The sequence below is a fragment of the Manacus vitellinus genome, unplaced genomic scaffold (genome assembly GCF_001715985.3).
Source record: "Manacus vitellinus isolate BGI_N305 unplaced genomic scaffold, ASM171598v3 scaffold_108_pilon, whole genome shotgun sequence".
Classification (NCBI taxonomy): Eukaryota; Metazoa; Chordata; class Aves; order Passeriformes; family Pipridae; genus Manacus; species Manacus vitellinus.
The window spans coordinates 55,183-80,189 of record NW_021938835.1 but is presented as its reverse complement, the minus strand read 5'-3'; the positions used below and the strand labels follow the sequence as shown (position 1 = coordinate 80,189).

The window sequence follows — 25,007 nt, the reverse complement described above, 5'->3', positions numbered from 1 at the left end:
GGAAGGGCTGTACATGCAACTGCTCTTTAGGCAAACCCAGAGTCAAACACTGCTGCCAGTGTGCAATAAATACGTGCAACCTGCAGTGGGAAACCTGTCAGGGAAATGCTTAAGGAAGAGGCTCCGTTCCCCTCACCAAGCCTCACCCTGGATAAGACATGGATGAAAAACATATGGAAAACTTTGTCCTGAAATAAGTTCACTTCTCCCTCTCAAGCACAGTTCCCCTCAGCCATGAATTCCACGTCGCCAGAACAAGTTTCCCTGCCACAAAGTTCCAGGCCAGGAGATAGCTGGCCTCTCTCATCCAGTGCTGGACACACATCCCCATCCCACCCCCTTGCTCAGCCTACCTGGACTCCTGCTCCTGGGAGCAACTCCCCAGGGCTGCCAGCTCCTCCTCCACAGGGACGGAGACAGCCAAGGCTCCACCTCCCTCCTCGGGGCTCCTGCTGGTGGGCTCCAGCTGGGGGGGCAGGGACAGGGCTCCAGAGGCACTGTTTACTGCACAAGTGGTGGGAATATGCGTTTGGGATGCAGTGGATAGGGTGGGAACAGCAGTTCTACCCCTCGGATACTTCCACCGTGTGCCAAGCTTGGTAAAACAAGCACCACACTCTTCATTTGCAGCACCAGCTGGGTCCACACACTGATGAGAGATCCTCACAAGGGCTCCTCACATCTGGGAGATGGGTGACACGACCAGATGTCACCTGGAGCAGCCAGAGTGAGGTGGGAACAACCACAGTTATAGAATGGTTTGGGTTGGAAGGGACCTCAAAGATCATCCAGTTCCACCCCCTGCCATGGGCAGGGACACCTTCCACCAGACCAGGTTGCTCCAAGCCCTGTCCAGCCTTGAACATTTCCAAGGATGGGGCAGCCACAGCTTCTCTGGGCAACTTGTTCCAGTGTCTCACCTCCCTCACAGTAAAGAACAAGGTTCAATTTACACAAGGGCCTGGTAAGAGTCTCTCTTGCCCCTGTCTCTTCTCTGCCCTGGAACACGTTGTTCCCTGTCCAGGAGCCCCAAATGGAGCAAATCCTGCCACTGCATCCTGCCACATTCCCAGACCTGCTGGGGGACACCTGATACCACAGATATGACACCAAAATGCCGTGGCAGAAGAGTTCCCCCCCCAGAAGATGGGAGGCAGTGAGGGAGCTGCAGGGCACAGTGTCTTCCCTGGGCTACACCAGCACAGAGGGGGACAGCTGCAAAACTTGCCCTTTCAGGTTTAACCTGAGAAGAGAAGCTTTGGTGTGTCTGTCACACTCCAGGCTGTGTTTCCATTCACAAGTCACAATTTCTCTCTGTCCCTCCCTGCTGTCCCTGTGTGTAATGTTGATCTCCACGTGTGAGGTCAGCGTGGTGGAGCATTTTGGAGTCTAATATAGATGAAAGAGGCTGGATCAGAGCTCCCCCATCATCCTCTGCCTCCTCCCATCATTTGGATTTCTCTATGTGACAAAGTTACTGAGCTTTACAGAGATTTCCTGAAATGGATCCCAGCCAATTTCTGGTGCTTTTTTTGGTCATTGGGTACTTTTTTTATGTTGATTTGCTTCCTTCTTTTTTTTTTCTTTTTTTCTTTTTTCCTCTTGCATCACTTTTTCCTGTGTGATCCTGAATTCCTCTAGTACTCTTTTCCTCCCCGGGGAAATTCATCTTGGTTTCCTTTCCCTGCAGAAATGCTTCCCTTCCCTTCCCACTGATATGGGAAGAGAGGAGGATCTGTCACAGTGGCAGTGCTGCCCCTGCTCCCCTCCCTTACCACTGGCAGGGGGAGAAACTCTTATGAAACCATCCATGGAAAAAAAAATAAAATAAGGGCTTCAGAGGAGGATTTTCCCCTGCCCCCACTTCCCCACTGCTTCCTGAGTGAATTGACCAGTCCTATATCCCGCAATAAGTGATTCATGAGTGTCTCTGTGTGTAAAAAAAACATGTTACAACACCTGCATTGCTATTTCCCATCTTATATTTTATAGAGGGACCTCAGACTCTTTGCCCTGACAGCCAAGCCCAGCACCTCTGCCAAAACACTTCGGTTTGTTTGGTTTATAGTCACTCTAAATCATAAAGCATGTCTAGCACAGTAAGCTAATATAAGCAAACAAGGCTGAATAATAATATAACATCCATTTTTAAATTAAAAGAACACCTACTGTCTGTTCCCTAGCTGATTTTACACTGATAAATTATTTTTTTGTTACTGTAAATCAAAGTGTAGCTGCAAATAAAAGTGATTTGAAGTACAGTTAAGGAAACATACTTCAAGAGGGAAGAAAATACAATCATCTCAGACTTGTTTAGCATTCTAATGCCCTATGAATTACCTCCTTTCCTCACCAGCCCTTTGGAACAGCCAGAGGTGACTCCCCAGCAGAGCATATGCTCCATAGGGAGTTCAGTGCAGACAAAGTCAATAAAACATAGAGCTACATACCAAACCATGAATACCTTGATATTAAGGTAATTCCAGCAGCCAGGGATCTAAGAAGCACATTAACACTGCTTCCAGAGACCACATTATCAGGGAGTCAGAGCCAGCTTGCATACATGCAAAAATGTTCCTCCTGCATGAAGCCAGATTTGCTTGTGCAAGACCTCTTTTGGCAGCCACCACTGACTGAAAGGGTTCAGGAGCATGACTTGCTCGAATGGCCTCTGCTGTTTGCTTTTTTTCCCAATCAGATCTGCTTTGCCACTGGAGCAAATCCTCAGGCATGCTTCACTGCCACTCTGAGACGGGGGCACAACTTGAATTGTTTTTTCAACTGGCAAAAATCATTAGCAAGAAAAAAAAAAAAGGAAAAAAAAAAAGAAAAAAAAAAAAGAGAGAGAGCAGGGGTGAGGAAAGAAAACATGGAAAAGAACTGCATAATCTTCAGATCTTTCCTAGGTCTGCCGTGGTTCAGTAGGTTACAAAAGTCCCTCCTGAATTCTCAGTGCTCTGCCTAGCATGAACATCCTCCTCTCCTCCCCCTGGGCTGAGCACCAGGTTATGCTGTACAACTGTCAACAGGCAAAATCCTACTCCCTGGCTGAGTTGTGGAATACAAAGGCAGCAGGGGCAGAGGGAGGGAAGCAGAGGCTGCAAAAGGATGCTTTGCCAGGGCAACAACTCTTTGCAGAGCAGCGTTAAAGGAAGTGAAAACCCAAATCCATCTTCATCCCTCCTGATATCTGGGCATGGAAGAATAATTAAAGCTGGAGAAGTCTTGTGGTGTACAAATGTCCTTTTCTCGGGGATATTTGTATGGGAATCTTGTTGTTCCCCAGGGTAGGGTGTAAAGCTTTGCAGTAACTATTTATTTACACAGAGGAGCCTTGGAAGCTGCACTGATGTGAAGAAACAGGAAAACAACCAAGAAGGCAGAAAGAAGGCAAAAGATGACTCAAAGCCAATGGAGAAGCTCCCAGTGATTTTCCAGATCTCTGGATCAGGCCTCCAAGTGGAGAAAAAGCACATCCTGCAAGTGTCTGAGCAGCTGACACACCACAAGTGAGCATCCACCCTTCCAAAAACCTGCCCTCCAGCATCCACCCTGAGCTCTGTGGACAAACAGGGGACTTGGCCATGCACAACCTTCAGTCCAGGAACCTTCAAGGATACCAAAGGCTTCTTCCAGGAAGAAGTAAATAAACCCTTCACTTTTTGAAACTCTGCTTTTTGTGTTCAGTAATATGGTTTACACAACACAGTTGTAAAAAAAAAAATAAAATAATAGGTTCCCCAGAAACCTGCCCTGCTTTTTTATTTTAACAAATGGCTTTTCTTCAGCAGGGCAGGCAACATGAAATCCTTCTGAATGTCTCCCTTGCTGGTGTATTGTTGCTCCAAACTCTTTTCAAACACCTTGGGAGCACAGTTAAACATTTTAAACCTGCCCGTGCTGTGATGCTCTTCCCACCCTCTTACCCTTTCCTCATTCCTGCTGTGCAAACCATGCCTGGCTCTTTCTACCTGGGCAAGTCTAAACAGACTCCTGAAATCCTGTCCTCTCTGTTTCTGGGAAATTGGATGCCAGAACTGCTCTGCAAGGCTGAAAGGGACATTTATTGTTGCATGAAGCTTAGCAAACTCGTACCCTGCACTTCCACTTTCAGTTACATTTTTGGCCTGTTGTGGGAACATTAAACATCTCAGCAACACCTCAGAGAAGGAACTGAGCTAAGGGAGGATGGCAGTGATGTCTTTTCCCTATATAAAGCCAGGACTAGACCTTCAGAGAGCTTAAAGCCTAATGTTGTCCTGTTTTGCAGTCACTACCACAATTTCTTCACTCTTCCCTGCCAGGATACCTGTGGGGGCTTTCAGTAGCTAAATCCTGTCCTTCCTTCTCCCTGAGGTCTTTCTCTTTTCCACAACAGTATCTCTCATTATCCTGTTTTCCCCCATTTTGCTTTGCATCCTTTTCTTCTCCTCTTTCCCACCCTCTGTGAATCCAAAGATCCAACTAGTTGTGCTTACACCACCACCAGACAAGTGTGTAGTGGTGGCAGCAAAGCTGTTTCTCACAAGATTACTGGTTTATGTTCAACAAATATCTCACTGTAGGGTCACAGCACCTATTCCTGACCTCTCCATTATATCATAAAATCATAGAACCACAGAATGGTTTGGGTTGGAAGGGAACTTAAAGATCATCTAGTTCCAACCCCTCTGCCATGGGCAGGGAGGACTCTTATTTTCAATGATTTCAAATTTTGCAGAACTTCACCCCTTTGGGCTGAAGTTTTCCTTGAGGCTGATCACAGGTGAACACACTTTAATGTGTCAGTCAAAACAAAACAGCCATTTCCAAAATAAAAGCCAAGAAAAAATGCCTGGAGATGTTTCTGCCTCCGTGTTCAGGCAGTTTTGGTGTCTCTTGCTTCAGGAACACAGAGTGTGAACACATCAGCATGTTTTGGTGCAGAGACTGAAGGTCTCACTCTCCATGAGCACCACAACATCCCATTCATAGAGTAATGTCAAAACCTTCCTGCTTTCTGGCCTTATAAATCCTCATCCATGCAGTGATGCAGCTTCATTAGGAAGTGCAAGGTCTCTCCTCCCCATCTTCCCAGTTCCTTATCAGTGAACTCCCTTGCAAGGGTGGAAATTTGGGAACAAAGCCTCGGTCTTGGGGAGGAGCCTCACCTCCACCTCCTCCAATGATCAGATTTGGGAACACAAGAGGCAGCAACCACATGGATCAGGGAGCCTTGCTCTGCAGGAGGGAGGTGGAGAAGAAGATCAGGGGATATATTGGGAGAAGACTGAAGGCAAGCCAAGGAATGCCTCATTTTTGGCTCTCCTTACTTGGCCATGAGATAAACCAATCCCTTTGGTGTTGTGCAGGGTGTTCTGTGACAAGCCCAAACACGGAGCTCTTGGGCATCCAGCAGAATGAGGGTCAGAAAGGAAGGCACCTGTACACATTCCAGCACGGAACACGAGCTGGGCAGGGATTTTCTGCAGAATACTTTTTCACTTAGTCAACTAAGGCCTACCTAAGTCCTGCTTAAGTACTTAATTCCTTTTTTGGGAGCAGGCCCTTTGCCAGCCAGCTGCTCCAATTGCTGTGGGAGTGTGTTTTCACACAGCTCCTGCTGCCTTCCCCATCCCAGAGCCTGGACAGGCCACCTCTCCAGAACACAGCTCCAACCAGAGAGGCTGCACTGCTGCTCCTGTCTCTGATTTCAGGGCTGGGGCTCAAGAGGGTTGAGGGGTTTTGCCTCAAAAGCCATATTTTACCTCACTTTATGGCTCTTTATGTGCTGCCTGGTATAAGTCACCTGTCTATAATCTACCTGCCCCAGCTCATGTGCCAAGAGTTTCGTGTTTCTGTACCCAAGAGAGGGACAACTGTGTTTCCTTCTGGTGTTTTAGTCACATGGTGGCAGCTTCATGAGGTACCAATATGGAAAATAATGAGTCTGAAGGCATTTACTGCTCAGGTTGTTGAGCCTCACAAAGTTCATAGGGAGGGGAATCCCCTCCCAGGTCACCAGAGAACAAACCTGTGACTGGGAATGCCTAAGGAACACCTCAAAATAGCTTCCCAGTGCCTAAAAGGTGGCTGGAGAGGGACTTTTCACATGGAGTGACAGGAAAAGGGAGAACACCCTTAAGTTGAAGGATAGAAGTTTGAGTCTAAATATTGGGAAGGGTGGGGAGGCCCTGGCACAGGTTGCCCAGAGAAGCTGTGGCTGCCCTTGGATCCCTGGAAGTGTCCAAGGACAGGTTGAGTGGAGCCCTGAGTATTCTGGTCTAGAGGAAAGTTGGGGAATTGGAACTGGATGATTTTAAGGTCCCTTCCGACCCAAACTATTCCATTATTCCATGATAATCTTGCTGGGACTGTCAGCCCCTGCTCACTGGAGGTTGGCTGTGTCCTTGCTTTCCTTTATTTCACAGCAGGTAAATGACAGTACCCTGTTTTTAATCTTCCCAGAACTCACCCATCACTTCCTAATCTGGCAGACACCTACTCTGCCACTGAATAATAGTAGTAGTAGTAATAAAAATAATAATAATAATAATAAAGTTAAACTCAGAGCCACTGATTTGCCAACCTCCAGCTGATTTGAAATCTGCTGCTTTTGCTTCAGACCTGAAGAAGTGTTAGTGGGACAGAAAACTTCCCCAGTTTCTTTTCTTGTTTGTTTGCTTTTTTTTTTTCCCTCCAAAATTCATTCCTCGGTCTAAGAAAAATCTGGTTTTGCTTAAAAACAAGCAAGCAAACAAACCCCAAACTAGACACTTCCTCTAGATTTTTAATTTAAATTGCCAGCAGGTGGCTGGAAATGAATAGCAGTGCCTAGTCATGGTTATGCAAGAGGCAGGGAGAAAAGTTAGCACTTCGCTGCAGTTCACAAAATCTGGCTAAAACAGCTGCAACTTGTCTTCCCCAGGGCTACTTCTTCTCCCTCTTTCTCAGCTCCCACAGCTGGGAGATGAAAGATGTTTATCAGGCAGCAATGGGATATTCCAGGCCGTTCAGAGTGGTTTGTGCCTCTATTTTCTTGGGCGACAAATCCCCCGAAGCCTCAAACCCCACATCAGGCACCAGGTCCCAGCACCAGTCTTGTCTCAGGGGCATCACCTCCCGCTTTTCTGCCAACCCTGTGGTACAAATACAGTTAATTACCCTTTTTAATTACCCTTTGTGATGTCAATTCATCACCCCGCATCCCAGTCAAGTTGGGGTTTGTTCTTTAATTAGTCATTGCACACCAGGGCTCTCAGAGCTCGGGGTAGGTGTGGCTGGGGGGTGAGGCTCCCTCCGGGGTGTCAGGCACAATTTTGGATGTGTTCCCTCCACATTTCCCATAAATCACAGCTCTCCTTTAGCCCACACCACGGACTCATGAAGAATGGCTTTAGTCCCCCACAAATATTCCTCTGTGTGTGCATATTCACAAACACTGCAGAGAGAAACGTGCTCCTGATTTTCCATTCCTGTGCAGCCACATCTCAAAGCTGAAATACCAGGCTATGAAAAGAAGCTTCCACCAAAAAAAAAAAAAATAAAAAATATTTAAATTCCTAGGCCTTTGAAATATCTAAAAACCTCAATAGTATTGAAAGTAATGGTAGGGTTGCAAAAGGCCAGGAAGCTGTCAAGGGAAAAAAATAATTTTCTTTCAAGGTCTGAGTATTGGTAATCTTTTGTTCATCTATTCCTAATGTAGAAAGAATCAAATCTAAAACAGCACACCCTGACCCAGCAGGAAGATGGATGTTGTTACAGTAGTAAAGCTTTTCCTCTGAGAGTTTCTGGGTCTCTCTTACCTGTGTGGTGCAGCTGATTTGTGCTTCACGCAGGTAGAGTAATGATAAATACAGAGCTAAATGCTAAATAAGCCAAATTTTTGTCTTCTCTGCATGGCCAGGACACAGCAGTGAGTTTGGACTGGTGATCTTTGCAATCCTACAAAGCACATTTCCAAGGGAGAAGGATGGTTTTGTCATCATCTTAAAACTTGTTACAAGCTGATTTTCCTCAGGAAGTTATTTGGTTATGAAGAATTGCCCTGCCTGTGTGAACAAGTTCATGCTGTGCAAAATGTTTTCAAAAAGCAACTCTTCTTCTACCCTAGCTAAATGGGAGAGGAAAAATCCACTTCCCTCACCCAAATCTGAATTATTTTTACAGTGAATGTCTTTCTCTCTTAGGCAAAGCACAGGTGATGCTGCTGGCACAGCAGGGACATATGTAGATAACTTAATTATTTTTTATAATGAATTACTCTACTGTGAATTAGAGGGTGGGCCCAGTATTCTCTTTGAGGGACACAACAGCTTCAAAAATGTCCATTCCTACTGTTTTCTCTGCACTACAAATTGCATGAAGCACCATTTCCCTTGATTGTCCAGGTCTGATAAACAGAGATCAAACTCAGCTTCATCTCAAACAAATGTCTGGGAGCTACTTAACAAAAACAGAGCGTTAACAATTTTAAATGCTATAAAGAAAATTCAACGGTGCCCAACAAAATCAGGGTATGTGGTATCTCACAGGCAAATATTTGTGTGCCCTTACACAGCTTGTCCCCATCCTCTTCTCCATCCCTGGCCCTACTCCTGTCCCACCCAAGCACTGTCTCCTCACCAGCCTCATGGATAGTGGCCACAGCTCCAGGAAGGACAGAAATGGTCATGGGGGGTCCTAAAACCCACTAAATTCTGGAGTAATATATAAACCAGGGCCTTCCACCTGCCTCTTTGAGGTGATCAGGGATGAACTAAAACCACCAGTGGCACTTTCCAGTTGGTGTAGGGTTGCTTATCCTCAGTGCTGCCCAAGGGTTTTATTTCAGGGCACTTTTCTCCTTTTTTTTTTTTTTTCCTTTTGTTCCTGACCAATCCATGGATGTGGTTAATTTAAGGTTTAAAAGGCTTTTTCTCACACATGCACGCACACACCCCAGTATATGTTTTCCACTGAGGTCTGTGCTTTTTCCTAGACCCACCCAAATTCCAGGACATGGCTCACTTGTGTGCCAAGCTTTCAGACTCTCCTTGCAACAAATGGAAAAATGCCCTTTTTTCTGCTTCTGCACATTTTAAGGGGAGAACCCCCTGGAGCAGGAGGAGGAATTTAGTTATACCTGTTATTTCAGAGCAGGAACAGGAAAGAATCCCAGTGTTGTCCATGAGAACTCTCTGTTCCTGAGGTGCACGGGGTCCATGTGCTTTGCTTGGGACTCTGAGCTGCAACTGTGGAGTGCTAAGGAGATTTAAAAATTAATAATTAAGAAGCAAAAACTTCTGGTTGGTAGAATTCCATTCTTTTTATGGGAACTACTTAGCACTCCTGAGTGCATTGGTATTTTAGGAGAGGAATGGAAGAAAATCAAAGATTAATGGGGAGAATCATTGGGGAGTTTTAAGTGGAAATTACAGTTTTCAGCTGCATCACTCCCCACTCCCTTTAACAGGGTATTTTAGGCTACCAGCAGCTTCACAGAATCACAGAATGGTTTGGGTTGGAAGGGACTTTAAAGATCATCCAGTTCCACTCCCTTGCCATGGGCAGGGACACCTTCCACGGGACCAGGTTGCTCCAAGCTCCATCCAACCTGGCCTTGGACTGTGTGAGAGGTGGTGGACAAGAACAAAGGGCTCCTGTTGTTCCCCAGAGCAGCCTGGCAGAGGGAAGGCTGCTGGAATTCCACCTTCCCTCCCACAGGGTTGCTGTGTGGCTCATGGGGTGGCAGGAGCCCTCAGGACATGAGGGAAGAGCCACCAAAATGCTGTTCCCTCCTGTTCTGGCACCTCCAGGGTGACCCCCAGGGCTGTAACAGCACAAAAATTCCATCCAAACCCTTTTCCTTGCCCTTGCCTCTGTGGGGATTCTCTGATGTCTTGTTAAGGCCGGTCCCCCTTGATTTCCTCTTCTCAGTGAGGGAATTAATAAATCCTCTCTGACTTCCAGAGCTCCCCAGTTTCGTGGAGCTTGTTGGGACATAATTTCTGAAGCCTCTGTTCACCTGCCAAGTTAAGCTGAAATTAGCCCATGGATTTAGAGCCCTGGGCTGGTTTGTATCCCTTCCCTCTTAGGTGATGGAAATTAAAATGTGCTGGGTTAATTATTTATCCTTTCCATCAGCAAAATGCTCACACTGTACAGAAGCTTGTTGTCACTCACACATGTGCAAAAATCAGAATAATAATATATATATTTTTAAGAAGAAGCTGTTTCCTGAGTTTCTTGATTGGGAGGTCACACAGCCCAGGATTGTGTGTCTTCCAGATAAACTCCTAAGGAATCAGAGGGAAAAGAATATTTGTTTTTCCTCATTGCTCTCCCAAATTGCTTGATCCCTGCCAATTTCCATGACACAGACCCCTCAGTCTACTGCAGAGACTGTGGCTTCTGAAAGGGAGGAAATAGCAAGAATGTACTGGTGCACATCAATATTTTTGGATTTTTCTGGCCAAACCAGAAATATCAAAACAAACAAAACAAAAGCAAAAAAAAAAAAAAAAAAAAAGTTTCAACTTTTTCTTTCTGGCAAAATTAAAAAAAAAAAACCAACAAGGGTAATTCTGGCTGTTAGTTCAAACCAAAACCAAACCTTTCATTTTGCTTTGATGTTTCCAGAGATATATGTGTGGGTCTAATTTAAATCAGGTGAGGAACAAAACGTGCCTCGAAGCGACCGATCGCGACATTTCGCTTCCACAAAGTCAACATGGAAATTTTTTTACCCTTCAAGTTTGTTTTCAAGGCTTTTTCAGTCTGAGCTGCCCTACCAAATTCCCATGGATTCATTAGATCTTCCATCCAAACCTGCATTTTCAGTCCATAAAGCTTTTTTGGATGAACGATCTGAGCCTTCTGGAGCTGTAGAGGCCACACGAGTTTACTGGTTTGGTGACAAGTGACACTCAGAGAACAGAGCCTGTCCTGGGATTTGTTGGGATTTGGGGACATAACTGTGCAATTCCCTCATCATTTCTCTTTGTCTTACAGTTTCTTGGGAACCTCCATAAAAACAGAGATGATGGGCCCCCAACAAGAGAAAATCTCACGCTGTTTTTCAAAGTTGCTGCGTTTCCTTATGCTCACAGGGGGCTGTTTTGCCTGTTTATTTACACACACCTTATCTTTATGGCTGTTCCTTTATGATCCCATGTCATCCCTGCAATCTTGTGCAGTTGGGAGCTTGGGAAGGTCTAGCTTTGATCACTGGGGTGATTAGACTGAATAGAACATTGTTCCTGCTCTGCCGAGGAGATTTTTCCGACGACGTCCAGAAAACGCCGCGAATTTATTTTTAAGGTTCTACAACATTCAGCAACTTCTTCCTCCTCTTTTTTTTTTTTTTTTTTTTGGTAAGTTTTACAGATGCCATGAATTTCACGAGTCGCTTTGATGTTTTCCAAGCAGCCTGATTTATGGGAATAAGAAATACCACCGTTCCCCAATTACTTTCTGTAATAAGGCTCGATCCATCAGTGGAAATACAGCCTGGCTGAGGAGTCCAAGGCACAAAGAATAACTGGGCTATGAGGAAATCAAGTACATCGCCCACAAGAGATCATTTTTTCAGTGGAAAAAATATCAACCTTTTTGATCTCTAACCCTCTGTATTTTTCCTGTAATATTTAATTTAATCGAGCCTCCATTTTCATGGAAAACCACCCTTGATGGGAAATGTGTAACTAGCAGACCTTTCTATGTTGTTTTAGTGCTGTTTATGTTCTATTTTAGTGCTGTTGAAAGGAATTGGTATTTTGTAGGTAATTGCTAAAGATAAGTGGTTGCAAAAAGTAGCTGAGCAGGACCCTGACTATCTCAAATTGCAGCAGCACATTTCAGATGGGGTTAAGATAAGTGACATTTCTGAAAGTCCAGAGACTGTCACTCCACCAGTCAGGTGGCACCTTAAAGACAAAGCAGAAAACTCCTTCATTCCCAGTTCTGGTGACTCGTTGTCAAGCCCAGCCTTTCCCAAAGGAAAAGCACTTTCTTTCTAAAAAGCACTTCCACTTGCTGCATGACTCGTCTGTAGGCAGCTTGCTGCCACAGCATCTCCAAAATCTGCCTTTTCTTCAAGTCCAGAGCTTCAATTTAATAATTAACCATTTCCCAGTGCACCTCCTGCTCAGAGTCCTTCTCATCTGTCCCATGGCCAAATCCCTCAGACTTCCAGGGTGAAAATCTTCTTTCCTGTCTGCTTTTTCGACCATTTTATTTTCCCCTTCATTAATTCAAACACCTCTTTCATTCCTTTATACCCCTGAAGCTCACAGCCCTGGCCCCCATAGCTCTGCTTTCTTCTGCTCTTTGTTGGCATCTCATTCCGCTTTCTCACCAAATCAAGTCCCTGGTAGTTTTTTGCTCCCTCCCTGTTTTACAATTCTCTTATGCCATTCCACAACACCTTCCTATTATACACACGTGAAATTCCTCTTTTCACCATATCCTGAAAGTACACCTGGTTTGAGACACATCACAACTTCAACAAACATCTCCCCATCCAGCAAGTTCCTCCTGTGTGTCCCACCATGCATCACTTACCGTTAGATCTGAAATAATTTAGAGAAGATTTGAAGTTTTCCCTTCCTTTATTAATCTGCCAGGACCTCACCATCCTCAGAGGAAAAAATTCCTTCCTAATATCTTGCCTACTCTCTCGTCAGTTTGAAGCCATTCTCACTTGGCCTGTCGCTCCAGGCCCTTGGAAATAATCCTCCTCCATCTTCCTCATAGGCTCCCTTCAAGGACTGAAGGGACAGTAGACAATCAGGTCACCCCAAAACCTTCTCTTCACCAGGCTGAACAATCACAACCTTCCCAACCTTTCCTCCCAGCAGAGCTGCTCCATCCCTCAGATCCTCTTGGTGCCTCCTCTGGACTCTCTCCAGCAGCTCCATGTCCTTGCTGGGCTGTTCCCCAGGGCTGGAGCAGCTCTGCAGGGGGGGTCTCACCTGAGGGGGCAGAGAGGCAGAATCCCCCCCTGCCCTGCTGCCCAGGGTGTGGGATCAGCCCAGGTGAGTCCTGTCTAAAAGAAATTTGGAGATATGCTTTCCTTAAAAGTCGCCTGGGAATACCAGGCATCTGAAAACCTCACTCTAGACAGCAGTTCTGCACTGAGAGGCCAGCTGTGGGATTCAGTAGGTTGAAATTCCTCCCTGTCCAGGTTAGTTCCCTAAAAGGTTTCTGCCTGCTCTGAGCTAATCCTCCAAGGCAGAGTCAGTGGAGAGAGCCGGACACCTCCACATGGTGAGTCTTCCTCTTCCTCTAATCCCTGGAGGTGCCCATCTGATGGCCTGAGACCAGATGTCGAACTTCCAAACAGCTGAAATCATCTTTTCCTTGCGCCTCTATAACCAGGCCAGTGCTTTTGAAAGGTGCCAAGTTTATTTATTGCATGAAAATCATCTGTTCTGGTGCTTGTGGGGGTAACCCCGCTATTCCTGGAAGCATGAGGTTGACACATGTAAATTAAGTAGAACAGGTGCATATTTTAAGTTGGAATATCCTGTTTTGACTGGTACTGCTGAAGCCTTTCAGGTTAAATCCCATAGAAAATGCTGTGCCAAGTGGAATCCAATGTAGGATTACATAACTAGATGCACTCCTTCCATCACACATATAGTTAGTTTAGTTAGTGTAAAAGAATGCAATTTATGCATCACTGAAGGTGATGAACAAGCTTTTTGTATAAAAACAACCTACCTAGGAATCTAAAATAAGATGGGGGGTAAGTCTGCTCTCTTTTACAGGTTCTTGCCCAAGACATTCCCTGCCACAGGTCAGATTGCTTGTCTGTGTCATCAACATGGAAACTGTCACCATGTCCCTCCCCAAAATAAGGATTCATCATGACTGAAGGCTTGTGATCATCCATGGTCACAGAATCACCTCTTTTGAATCTGGGGAGTGAGGATTTTGGTTGTTCTCCCAGGTTTTTTTGCTGATTTCACTGTTAATTTTGAGCTCATAGAGAAACATGCTTAAATCAAAGTTTCTAGTGAGAAAAAAAGGTTATTATTGACCTCTGTGACATTGTCAGTCTTTATGTGACATGGTGGTTAACAACTAAATTTCTTAAGATCACTTAAAGCAATCACAAACAAAAGCTTATCCTTGACCATGTATTCCTTATTTATAATCATTATTTATGAGATCTAAAAAAGCTCTGGAGCATTTAAAGTCATGGTGTCTCCTTTCACATTTTCACTGTTTGCCAACCAAAAACACTTCTGCAAAGGCAGAATCCTCCACCAAGGCGCAGTAGGAGGATAAATCAGTGGGATTGCTCCACTGAAATGAGTCTTTTGGGAATTCTGCACATAAACACTAAGAAATTTTCTTAAAATAGGAATTTGTTTTCCTGTTACCTGAGACCTTACAAAGAGGAGGGAGATTTACCACCAATAAATATTATTTTGGGTCACGATCAAGTGACAGCTTTTTTTACTCTGACAAGAGAAGAAATCAATGCTAAATTTTATACATCTTGGTTCCAAAAATATATATTTAAGGTTCAGTACATGTTTTGGGTTTTTTTTTGGTTGTTGTTGTGGTGGTGTTTTGGTCTTGTTGGTTTTTTAAATTTTATTTGGCTTTGATTTTTTTGGGTTTTGGGGGAAGTTTTTGGTTGTTTTGGGGGCTTGGGGCCTTTTGTTTTGTTTTGTTTTGTGTTGGGGTTTGGTTTTGTGGGTAGTCAGCTGGAGCTTTTTATAAACTGCAGCTACAGAGCAGAGTAGGAATGAACTTCAAGGACCAGGAATTCCTCAAAACTTGTGCTGAAGCACCAGTAATGTTGTTACCCATCCTGAGGACAGGGAGTGAGGGTTGTGGCCTTAAGTAATTTAGCATAATTAGCTCAAGAAGACCAAAGGTATGAGGAAAAAAAAATCTATTATTAAGATTTCTAGCAGTATGACGGAGCTTTAGACTAAAACTAACTGAAGTACAGGCACGATTCTATGGGTTTTTCTTGTTGAATTCTGTTCTCACAGATGAAAACAAACAGACCACGACCTGGAGCCCGTGATGTGATGCTGAAAAGCCACATCTGGCCTCCACATCTCCCCCAGCACCGTGGAAGGGCCACAGTGTGAACAAGAACCAGACCTGGACCCTTCTGTTTATCCACTACACACAGATTAAAACAGCCCTGTTGGCTCTCCCACAGCTGCCCTTGCTGTGTTCAGTCACCTCTGGTCCCATGGAAGCATTTTGCACCGCAGGCCATTCCACTCTGACCCTTTTGTGCCTTGACAGGAGCTTTCAGCCCCTTTTCAGCACATTCCACAGCAGGGAATGGACATTCAGCACCCCTGGGCTGACGTTCACCGCGTTAATTCATAACTCATAAACAGAGTCCCTCGTAACAAGTGACTTTTTGCCTAATCTTAAGGAAAAAGGAGGTTTGATTCAGAAGCAGTAAGCTGGGAACAGTCAAGAGACCAAACACCACGTGCCACAGAGGTCACCAAGTCTGCCAGTGAACCAAACTCAACATGGGCATAAAATAAAATGTCTCATTAAAAAGTTTTGGCTCTTTACATCCTATTTTTATGAGAACGTTTTGTCATTTGCATGAGGAAACGAATCAGAACTGCAAGTGCTTTGCATCACTCAAGCACCTCCCTCCCTATCCTGATGTAAACAGGATGTGTAAACACATCTTTTCTTGTCTTCCCCCCATCCTTTTATCCACTCCTGCAGCACGGGGCTGTGGTTTGGCTGTTTATGGCAGAGAGGGTTTGGTGTCGAAGTGTTTGAGGAAGGAAACTTTCAGGAAACATTATTTCTGGATAAGGCAGCAGGAAACTGAGGCCTGTTTGCTTGGGTGAGAGGCTGGAAGGGGTTCAGAAAAGGACAGCTGGAGTGGAAGTTCCCAGGAGTAAGGACAGGCAGCCTGGAGTGGGGTTATTGCTGAGCAGAAAGCAAGGGAGCACTTTGAGGGAACTTTAGAGACAAGGTCAGAAAGTCTCAGGAGCATTATTCTGGTTGGTATTTTCCTTGGAAGATATTGTGTGAAATTAAAATCATTTAAGCAGGAAGAATTTATTTACTGGTCAAAATGTTGTGAACATCCATTTTATTCTACTTATTCTGGCTATTTTATTCTACTTATTCTGACTATTTTAATTTATTTTATTTATTTATATCAATTTTATTATATGTTTTTGTCAGACTGTAATTCCAGTGATAAAAAGGGGAAATTTTGATCCTAATGTATTTTTATCCTTTTCTCTTCATGAGTTCATGCTGACAATATACCTTTTAAGCCATGTAAATCAGTGCACTGTTATATATATTGCTTCACTACAGATTATGGGTATATATTACACAGATAAACATTTTTATCATATAGTCTCAATGCAAAAGTGCTAACTGTAGATAAGGAAAAGTGCATAATGTAAATCCAGAGAGGTGTCCTGCAAACTGTGACCTAACCTACAGTGAAACACCTGAGTCAAAGCAATGGAGATTAGTTTAATCTAATCAGGGCATACTACTGTTCCAGTCGAAATTTATTTGACTCTTTTGAGTTGCAATGAGAAAATGGCTCTCTAAGCACAGACAAATCCAGCTGACAAAACCCCCATGAGGAAAGCAAACCAGAAAGGAGTCAAGTGTGGTTTCAAAAGGTACCAAACACAAGCTTCAGGCTTCCCCTCCACCTTAAACACAGCTAAAATGCACATGACCCCAAGGTCAAATTTGAACCAAGTGGGAGAAGGAATTTCTTAATCACAAGGCCACAGAAAGGCAGGAGTGTCCAGCTCTGGGCCCTCAGCTCAGGAAGGACATGGAGGGGCTGGAGCAGGTCCAGAGGAGAGCAACGAGGCTGGGGAAGGGACTGGAGCACAAGTGCTGTGAGGAGAGGCTGAGGGAGCTGGGGGGGCTCAGCCTGGAGAAGAGGAGGCTCAGGGGAGACCTCCTCACTCTCTGCAACTCCCTGACAGGAGGGGGGRGCCAGGGGGGGGTTGGTCTCTTTTCCCAGGCAGAGATCAGTAAGACAAGAGGGCTCAGTCTTAAGCTCTGCCAGGGGAGGTTTAGGTTGGATATTAGGAAGAAATTCTTTACAGAGAGAGTAATCAGCCATTGGAATGGGCTGCCCAGGGAAGGGGTGGATTCTCCATCCCTGGAGATGTTTAAATGAGACTGGATGTGGCATCAGTGCCATGGGCTGGGACACGATGGGGTAGGGTCAAGGGTTGGACTTGATGATCTCAGAGGTCTTTTCCAACCTGGCTGATTCTATGATTCTATGACTCATACCTCACCAGACACAGAGCAGGGAGGGAATAGGCTTGGAACAGATCAGAAATGATCAGGTGCTCACCACCAACACCTGGGAAGTCAACTGGGTCTCCTCAGTAAGGATTCTCCAGCCTTGGTGTCTCAAAGCTTGCAAGGCTTCCCCAGAGAATGGAAAACGTCTCCAAGGGTGTTCTGCAGCCAGAAGGAATCTGCACAACGTGATGGCACTTCCCTGAAACACCTGCTGGGTCCAACCCCTGTCCCAGCAGTTCACTCTCAGCCTTTCCCCAGGGGCAGGTGAAGGTTTGCAAAAGGCTCTGCTGGAAGAGGAAATTTGCCAAACACCCCAATGGGTGTAAATACCTGCAGGTGTGTTATCCCAAAAATACCCTTCCCCTCTTTATGTCCAAGCAATATTTTTCCAGTGAAGGATGATGATACCTGGAACATTCAGGTCTTTGTTTGCTCCCTTCCTGCCTGACCACGACCTCGGATTGCTGTGAGCCTCAGAGTGTGCCAGTCACACAAAGACAATCCCATGCTTAGGATGCTCTGGTTAGTTCTGTGTCCAGTGGTTTTGGCTGTTCTCCATGAGCATTTCACACCTTTCAGGATAGATAGGTATGGAATGAATGGGCATTTCAATTCGTGCACAGCCAACACAGAAATCAGGGAGCTAGTTTTTCCAGCAGTGCCCTGTTTACTCCAGGACCATGCACATGATTTTTACCAAGCTATTTGCCATATTAACACCAAGCTATTTACCATATTAACAGACACACTGAAGGCTAAAATGATTCTCAAGTCTGTAGTAACTCATTCAAGTCATTCATGAATGCTCTCTCATCCCAAGGGGTGAAGGACAGCTCAGCAGGAAGATATCTTTCAAATGTTCCCATTTAGGGAATCCAATTGGACTGACAAGGTTGATTTTAACTGTTTGATACCTCAACCAATAATTTTTACTAATTTTCATACCCATTATTGCCTATAAGGTAAAAACCTTTCCCTCCATTAAAACAAACAAACAAATAAACCAAAAAGACATCATCCCAAAATCTGCTTTGTTTTTCCTGGAAGCACAGTAAAGCAAAATTTGTTTTAAAATGTTCTGAGGTTCAGCCTGCAAAGAAGTTACACTCCTGTTTTTCTTGGTCCCTCACAGCTTTGGTCTCTACCTGTTCCCAAAGAATACAGCCTGTGTCTAGGAACTCTGTGTCTTAGGAGAGGGAAACAGGAGAAGAGGCAGGAATAATATTCCAGACTTCTTTAATGAAATCTGGACAAATAAAAAATTCAGCTGCCATCAGGGCTGATGGCTTGTTTGCTTTGTTGCATGGGGGAGCCAGGGCAAAAAAGAACTATTTGTTTTCATTTGAAATTCTATAAAAAGTAACAGGGCTGAATTATTGTATGTGTGTTGGAAGACTGAAGCCCAAGTCATCTGCTGCTGTTTTTGTCTCCAGGCCATGCCTCATTTGCTGGGCTGGAATTCTTGGGGAAGTTTTTGGTCTGGTCTACACTCTGCTTTTGAAAAGCAATGCCAGTTTGTACTGTACAACCAGCACTATGTTACATTCCAGCCTTGCTTCCTCCCTCCCATAAGTTGGTTATTAGAGAGTGCAGAGAGCATAGTGACATTTTACAAGCAAGGAAATAAAGAAGACATTTCTTTAGCAGCAAATTGCCTCCTTTCCCCTTCAATCAAAAATCAAATAAAATATATCACAGGTAACGATATCACAGGAAAACACAGACTTGGCAGACAGGTACACAGTGATCAGAAAGACCCTAAAATACCTCTAAATGCAATATGGCCAAAGGCAAGGCAGGGATCAAGGTCAGTTAAAAAGTAATGTAGATACTCCTTGTTCACAAAGGAAAGCCAACTTTGTTCTTTTTTTACAACCAGCACACCATGGATCAAAAAAAGAACTTATCTGCAAATCTCATTACAGCAGGATCCCAAAGTTAAAACAAAAAGGGAGGCAAAAACGAGCTGCACTGAAGGAAAGGAGGATTTTCACCTCAATCTTAGATTTCGATTAGCGAGGAAAAACCAAACCTGCCGTAAACAAGTGGTGTGAAGACACAGGCAAAAGTTCTCCAACCCAAGCATGTTCACATTCTTTATACCTGCCACGGAAAACTAACACTCTCTTTTTTCATACAGACAGGTAACAGGGGCAGGACAAAGTCCTAGGCAAGTTTTCCCACTACGCCAATGAAAACCGGTTTCTGAACTCGAAAAAGAGCAAGAGCTGCCTGAAAGTTGTTCTTCTAACACCCCATAAATCACTGTAGGCTCCTACAAGGAAAAATTTCTGGCAGGAAAACAGTTACAAAGACGTATAAACATATAAATATATATAAAAGTACCAGCCACAAACCTCCCATTCAGTAACTTGCATCAGTGACAGCTTTTGCTCTGTCGCTCAACTGCCTGTACCCCAAAGTTCACGAGGAGGCACAGTCTTATAAACATTTTTGCTTTTTCTCACAGTTTTTAAATCCTTAAACCAGTAAAATAAAAGAAAAACAGGGAAAGCACCTACTCCTCAGCTTCCAGTTCCTTGCAGCTTCCAAAGCATTTATGCATTTTTGACAAATACCTCTTACCTGTAAAAGAGCAGTGTTCAGGTTCCTTACTAGATGTTATCGTCATGTCAAGTCAAACAGTCCTTTTTTATAAGAGGTTGGATGGTTTTTCAATAAAGCACGTGTGCAGGTTTAAAAAAAAAAAAAAAAAAGCCCAAAAAACCAACAGAAATCAAACTCCTCAGAGAGTCTCCCTTCCCTCGCTGTCAGTCAAAAAACAAGTTGCAATAAGCCTGAGTTGGAATTACCTGAATAAAGAAACTGGAGAGAGGGAGGGAGGAGAGGGAGGGAGGGAGAAAGAGAGGGGAAAAAAAATAAAAGAGTCTGAGAGGAGACTGAGTGATGTCAGCAGAGAGTGTTAAGGAAATCCACAGCTGAGCCCAGCAAACTTTATAACTACAGAGCACTCGACACCCAGTTACGTGGTGAGCAAATACCTGCCTAAGAGGAACTGAGTTACTTCTAAAGAAGTCAGTTAATCTTTGAAGAAACTTCAGCCAGGCTGATCAAAGTCCCCTAAAGGCCTTATTTCCTAAATAAATAAGGCTATGAGTGGTTGCATAATGCTAAGGAAAGAGGAAGAGGGATGAAAAGTCAACGTTATTGATCACCCCTTTCCTGTTGGCGAAAGGGAGCCTGAAAGTCATCTGAGATAAATTCATGCTATGGTTGTAACACACTGAGCTGCAGCAGCTGAAAGCCCTGACCACCAGAGTTTAGCCACAACACTTTGATGACTTGTCCTGGGTTTGCTCCAGTGCCTTTTTGCTGTTGTTTCCTCGTTGCAGAAAGCACAGACAGTGCTGATTTGAGCAGGGGAAATCGGGTGCTTTGAAAAGAGGGAGGGGGAGTGTGGATGTAAAGCCTGTGCTGTTGGTACCATCCTGGGATTTAGATGGGATTCCCAGAACTGGATGCAAACAGCAGCAGTGAAAGGGAAGTCACTGCCACACCAGAGAGGTTAATGTAATAACCCTTGGATATCATTCTTCTGTGTCCCTATTCCCAGGGATACTTCCCCCAGGAATTATATATCTCAATACACCTGTAGCTCAGCATCACCTGCAGGGACATCCCACAGCTGATGCCATCTTAACTTCCTTCCCTTTTCCCTGGGGGAAACAACCACGGGGTGAATGTTTTACCACCAAAACTCTGCCTGCCTCAAATTCCCAGAGAGCACCTCAGCAAAAGCGAAATCCCTGGTAAACAGGGGATTTAAATGCCATTAACAGATATTAATAATGGCATGATGTGCAACCATAAGAAACTAGAGGCTGGAATTCTGCTGTCAAGTGGTGGAGTATGTAGGAATTCAGGCAGTGCCAGCAGGCAGCAGCTGTTTTACATTTAAAAGGGCAACAGTTTAGATGTGATTTTTTTTTTTCACTTTGCCAGAGACTGAAGAATTTCACACGACTTGGATTGTCCCCCAAATCCATGAACCTGTTGCACTCATATATCTTTCTCTATATTTACTGTGAGGGAGACGGCAACAGCTATATATAAATATATGTGTATATTTATATATAAAAATGCTTGTCAAAGTCTTTTTCTGCTTTCAGATGAGCTCTTCTGTTTGCAGAGCCCTCTGTAATGTCCTGGGATAAAGCACCTACACAAGGAATTCTCTTTCACTATCCAATTAAATTATGTTTGGTTGTAACTGAATTATGGATTATTATTAAAAATTTTCAATTAAAGATTTCCTCTTCTTTCTTCTGGAAAGGCTTGGCAAAATGCCCAAATCACACCTGAATATGAGCATTCTAATGAGTTTGTCCCACACATTCCTCAAATCAGCACTTGTGGCAACTCAGAGACCGTGAAATCAAGTGTAGCATGAGGGGTCTTTGGGAGAGTGTAAGATGAGGATTTGCCCTGAAAGGTGCATTTCACGCTGTGCAAACACACAACAGTTCAGGTTTTAATCCCTCTGCTGTTTTGTTAATGCTCTGTGGACTCCTATCCCAGCATGGAAGACAGAGAAGAGGGTAGAATTTGAGTCGCAGGGGCATTTCCTAGCTTTGCATGCTTGACCTGAAAATGTAAATACCTTTCTTTAAACAGGTTTCCATTCATTCAGCAGAGAGCCCACAGCTGATGAGGCCTCTTGGCAGCAGAGGGTGATGACAAAGCCTCTCTTCAGGAAGATACAGAGACGCTCCAAAAGTTGACTGAGTTGACTGCCCTGCTCTTGGCCACACAAAGAGGTCTTAAAATTTCTCTTCCCCCATTTTCTCTCTGCTTTTACTGTGCTGCCCCTTCCCCACCTTTGAACCACCCCTGGGGCTTGTCCAACCCCCTCAGTGAATTCCATCAGCTGGTAAATCAGACAGAAAGTGCCACGTGCCTGTTCCCTTCTGCAGGGTGACTTCTGATCTGAGGCACCTCATCTGGAGGTTTGGGAACTACTACAAGAGTGAGAAGAGTGTGTGGCCAGCAGAGGAAGAGCAGGACATGGGTTAGCAAAAGTCAGCTGCTTGTGCTCAGTCCTTACTCCTTTTTAACAAGCCAACTATCTTAAACAAGCCCCTCTTCTTAGTGGGTCACCACGTGCTCCTGAGCTGTTCCCACATGAGAAGGAAAAGTCAATTTGTTAGTTCAAAATGCATAACTTCACATGTTGTTTCTTCAGATTCACCTCACTACTGAATATTATAGACTTGTCTCCTTGCAGCAACAACAGGTGAGTTCAAAAGTTTGGGCTGGATAAGCTGAAATACTTGTCCAAACTTCCTCAATCAATAAAGCCGAGCAGGAAATCCCATGATGATAAAAGGCTTGCTCAGGGAATTTTCAGATTTTATGTTGGCTCTAGGTAAATTTAAACAAGGAAAAGAGACAATAAAACTAAAATCCCTGGCAGAAGAGTTAGTCTACACATCAGAGCTGCACCTGCAGCTTATCCTCAATCCAATAGTGAGTTATTTTACTGAAAATGTGCTTTGGGCTTATCAGGTGGAGTGTGATCCTCAGTTCTTAAGGACACGTGCACTGTGGATGGGGAAAAGCCACAGTGACACTTCAAGCCCTATTTCTTTTTTCTCTGCTGGTGTGAATCCCAAATTCATGAGCTGAAAATCAGACATGGGATATAAAGACATTGGGATTGTTATATAAAATCAGCCATAAAACAAGAAATGGGCCTTACACAAAATAAAGTCAGGATGTCCTGAACAGATGTGTCACCTGAGAACTGCTGAATACCTTTTTGTACTTTTACACACCTAAATATCTGTGTAAAGCTGAGCCTTGTCTGCCCTTGGAAGCCCCGAGGAGCACAGCTCCCAGAGAAATCCCACGGCTGCGTTCGTGGTCTCTCAGGACTCAATCTCCCTCTGTAACACCAGGATAACAGCACAGCCAAACCTTCGGAGTGTTTCAAAAAAAAAAACACAATAAAAATGGGAAGGAAAAGCACAAAAATGTACCTCTTGTAATAGGGGATTTATTTTTAGGGCAGGCTCCAAGCCGAAACAATTTGGTGAAGTGTTCAGCTCTGCTGGCTGGAGGCCAGAACTGCTCCTAACTGGTTCATGGTGCTCTGTGTTCTGCTGCCACCTCGGTCCTCCAGCCCAAACACTGCTTTTAATTTCAGTATTAAGCTGCTAGAACTTAATGTTTTCTGCCTGTACCAGCTGGCTTTCCACCTTGACCCACCCAAGTTTGTTTTTCTGGTTTTATTGTAGGTTTTTGAAAACCTGCATCAATAAGAGCAAAGCCTTCAGTTAAAGTGTTAGTGAAAAGCTGGTAGGAACCTTTCCTAAGTTGTCCATGGATTCATTACTTCAAATGTGTCTTGATTTGAAAGTAAATACTATAAAACCAATGCAACTGAAACTATCCACTTAACAGTGACAAAATCTAACACATAATGCAGAACTAAACCCATCTCATCAAGCATTATTTGAGCTGTATCCAGTCATTCAGTATAAGACACCTTTAGGATTAAAACTGCGTTAATTAAAAATAGTGAAAAACCCCACACTGTTGTGCACGTGGAAGAATTTGATTTTAAAAGTAAAAAATTAACTTTAAATTTATTTTCCTAGTGAGGAAATTACTTGAATGTCCCCTGCAGCTAAACTTTCATTGACTTGCCTGTATGGAAACAAATGTATATAGTTTCTAAACTGGAATACTCAAATTAGAGACACTATAGAATCACAGGATGATAGAAAAATTAAGGTTGGCAAAGCTCTCCAAGACCATCCAGTCTACCCTGTGCCCCATCCCCACCTTGTCCCCCAGCCCAGAGCACTGAATGCCACTGCCAGGCCTTCCTGGGACACCTCCAGGGATGGGCACTCCAAACCTCCCTGGGCAGCCCCTGCCAAGGCCTGACCACCCTTTCCAGCAACAAATTCCTCCTGATGTCCAACATGAACCTGCTCCTGGCACAGCCTGAGAATCTTTCCCCTTGTCTGTCCCCTGTTCCCTGGGAGAAGAAGCCAAACTGTTTAACTGAAAGCTAGTTCTTGTTAAACGCAGATAAACTCTCCTGTGATTTTGTACTTTCTGTATTTTGCTTTCTGTAATTGCTTGTAAATAGTCTCCTATATTTTGCATTTTTCCCATGTGTATTAGAGTGTTCATCTAAACTGTAAATCAAATCATTCACTTTATTCTTATTGACAAAGTTCTTGATAGAAAAAAATAATTGAAAGGGTTAAAATTCATTACAGAGATTTCCATGAGATTAGGAAAGACCTGAAGGTGCTGAAGGAAATGCAATGCACAGAATCATAGAATGGTTTGGATTTGAAGGGACCTCAAAGATCATCCAGTCCCATTCCCTGTCATGGGCAGGGACACCTTCCACTAGACCAGGTTGCTCCAAGCCCCGTCCAACCTGGCCTTGGACACTTCCAAGGATCCAGGGGCAGCCACAGCTTCTCTGGGCAACCTGGGCCAGGGCCTCACCACCCTCACAGGGAAGGATTTCTTCCCAATATCTGTTCTAAACCTCCTCTCAGTTTGAAGCCATTCCCCCTTGTCTTATCACTCCAGGCCCTTGCAAATACTCTCTCTCTATCTTTCTTATCGTCTTCTTCAGGCCCTGCAAGGCCACAATCAGGTCACCCCAAAGCTTCTCTTCTCCAGGCTGAACAATCCCAGCTCTCCCAGCCTTTCCTCCCAGCAGAGCTGCTCCAGCCCTGGGATCCTCTTTGTGT

The 25,007-nt window shown here is 44.3% G+C and overlaps 1 protein-coding gene across 2 annotated transcripts in view; it reads right to left on the bottom strand.

The window, feature by feature from the left end:
- KCNJ15 (potassium voltage-gated channel subfamily J member 15) overlaps positions 1-20,250 on the bottom strand; it is a 24,116-nt gene extending 3,866 nt beyond the window's left edge. The window contains exons 1-2 of one of the 2 annotated variants that reach the window (XM_018088712.2): positions 19,852-20,250; positions 9,107-9,225 (exon numbers count right to left, since the gene is read on the bottom strand). The gene's annotated coding sequence lies outside the window, so the exon portion shown is untranslated. The remainder of the gene's footprint in view (positions 1-9,106; positions 9,226-19,851) is intronic. The other variant, XM_008934732.3, reaches the window with a different exon arrangement.
- Between the last annotated feature and the right edge of the window lie 4,757 nt (positions 20,251-25,007).